Raw genomic sequence first — 3,102 nt, 5'->3', positions numbered from 1 at the left:
AAGAAATTAAAAAAGAAACAACAATTCTCCCTGCCTTCAAGGAGCTCACATTCTAATAGGGGTGATAACATGTGAGTAGATAATTCTCAAAGTGGGAGTTTTGTTTGTGTATTTGTTGGCAAGTTTGTTTTTTTTTTCAAAATAAATGCATGATTTTGAAAATTAAAATGCTACATAAATCATAGCAACTCCAAGTTGGAAGGGGCCTTTGAGGCCCTTAGGATCAGTGGTATCAAATTCAAATTGAAACAGGGGCCACCAACCCATGTATAAGGATCCTTGTGGGTTATATATTGACTTAGTTTTAAAATGTAACAAACTATGTGTTATTGTATTTTATTTTGTTAAATATTTCCCAATTACATTTTTATCTGCTTCCCCTGTACAAAGGAGTGACATGGGCTGCATGTGGACTTTGTTTTTGATACCTCTGATATCAATCAACTTTGACCTGAGCAAAAAACTCTTGCATATCCAGAAAGGAATCATCTAACTTTTAACTGACGACCTCCAGTGACAGGGAACCCACTACCTTCTGAAGAAGACTATTCTAGTTTACAGTGTTTGCAAGGAAGTTTATCTTTGCATCAAGCTTAAAGTCCCTTTTTGCAACTTCCTATCACTGCTCCCATGTCTGTTCTCTGGGGCCAGTCTTTTTTTTTTTTTACGTAATAGCTCTTCATATATTTGAAAATAAGAATTATGCCCCCAATAAATCATACCTTCTTTAGTTATCACATTCACAGTCTCTTTAACTTATCCTCGTGTGGCATGATCTCAAGGCACCTCTCCATCCTGGTTGCCCTCTGATCTCCAATTTATCAATATCCTTTTCTAACCTGTGGTATGTATAACTGAATACCCTAATCCAGATGCATGTTAAGCAGGATCCAGTATTTATTCATTTTTTATAACAATATTTTCACATTATAATAACTCACATCTAAACTGAGTCTTATGGCTTATAAGGTATTTTCCTTATAAAAGTTTTTGGGTAGGTGGTTGAAGTACTACTTTACCCACTTTGCAGATAAGGAAACTGAGAATAAATAATTAAAGTGACCAGTAAGTGGAGCACTTGGAATTTGAGCTAAGATCTTTTGACAAGTTCAATGTTCTTTGCATTTTACCTTTTTGCTTTCCTAGGGAAAATACGGACCAAGAGTACGATGATATCTTGTAAATGGGAATAATAGTAGAATCTCCTGGTCTTATCATTTATAGGAGATGAAGAAACACAAGATTAGCAATGCTCGTTTGGGGCTGAAAAGTCATTCAGTGCTTGGTGTGTCCTGCAGGAAAATGGGTCTTTTGACAGTGCCTTTTGACAGGTTACATGTCTATGGTATACGGTGACATTTTATATGTCTCCCTTCACAGGTTACATAATATATTGCAAATGATTTACAAGTGCTACTGTACTTTAAATAATTGTATGGTTATCCTGCCAAACCCCATGTGCTAACCTTGCAGACTTGATTAATCATGGAAGAATGGGGTACTGCAAGCATGTTGCTGCCCTCAGAGGCTTCTCTCTGCTTGTTTGTGACTGTTCATGAGTTCTCTACATAATGTAGGAGGATAATCATTGCAGTATGATATGACCCAGTTAGACAAGAACATTTAAACAATATATTTATCTTTGAAAAGTAAAAGGGAAGGCTAATAAAAGCAGCACACAGTAAAGCCAAGAGGCCAATGGGGAAATGTAAATTTCTGAAAAGTAGGCATTGTATTGTCTATGATGAAAGATCTGAAGACATCCTACAGCAGAGCAGCATTTCCCAATTACATTAGAGCACCAGACCACGTGAGGACAGTTATTCCACCCATCAGCATATACTTCACACATGGCTCCAGAAAGCCTGCATGCATCATTCTGATTTGCAAAGTGCATTTCTATATGTTATATAGAAATATATATATATATATATATATATATTCTAAATAGCTAAAAATTATTGATAGCATTATTATTCATTTTCAATGAATAGCATTTCCATTTTTACTCTTGCAGAAAAAGTGCAAAGAATATTAAAACATGTCATGATATCAGTTGTCTTTTGATTCAAATGTAAATTCACAGAGTGCTCTGACAACACTAAACTGATTGTTTTTGGGCAAAGTAAAACATTTTAAATACTTATTCACCCAAGCTACCCAATCTGTGCAATGCAGTGAATGTCCCATTTCCTCTGGATACTGTTGTATTATCTTGCATCACTGTACTCCCTTCCAGAAATAACACAGAATTTCTTTCCAGAGTAAAACAACGGTAACCTTTTGATAGGGTATTGCACAAAGGCATTTCAAGAGACTAATAAAGGTAATCCCTATGAACAGATGCTAATGGCAAAGATCACAGCTTCCATGCTATTTTGAAAGTTAATAGTCAGCAAAGTTCCTGGGAGAATTAAAAACAAACAAACAAACAAACAAACAACAAACAAACAAACAACAAACAAACAAACAACAAACACCGCCTAGTTTATTCAATACACATCAAAGATTTTTGACTTAAAAAAATCTAAGAATGCATGTTGTCATAGACCTCATAAACTTCTTCATCTGAAAAAGATGAAGTTAATCAACATGGCCTCTGATGTCTCTTCCAGCTTTGGATCTCTGATTTTATGGTCCTAGACAGAAAATGTTTATAGGATAATTTATTTATTTCACCTTTACCTTTGAAAAACTCTTAAAACAAATATAATCACAGAACTCAAGAAGATAATTAAGTCCATACTATATGCCAGGCATTTTGCTGAATTGTAGGCCTGCAAAGACAGAAAAAGAAATAGATCCTGCCCTCAAGAAGTTCATATTCTATCGATGATATTGATGGAAATATACCTAAATATATTTAAATGCAAAAAAAAATATAATGCATATCATCTATTGTATAACATTTGGGGTTTTGTGTGTGTGTGTATGTGTGTGTGTGTGTGTGTGTAACAAAAAGAGAGCAGGTCCCTTGAGAAATGTGTGCACTTTGTGTTTGCCAGATGATTGGCCTTGGACAAAGTTCCTTCCTCTTCCCCTCCCTTCTTCCCTCCTTCTCTCTCTCTCTCTCTCTCTCTCTCTCTCTCTCTCTCTCTCTCT

This window comes from Petaurus breviceps, unplaced genomic scaffold, assembly GCF_028583685.1.
Source record: "Petaurus breviceps papuanus isolate PSGF00001 unplaced genomic scaffold, PetGlider_PUasm1.0 76, whole genome shotgun sequence".
Lineage (NCBI taxonomy): Eukaryota > Metazoa > Chordata > Mammalia > Diprotodontia > Petauridae > Petaurus > Petaurus breviceps.
Note: the sequence above shows the minus strand (reverse complement) of the source record.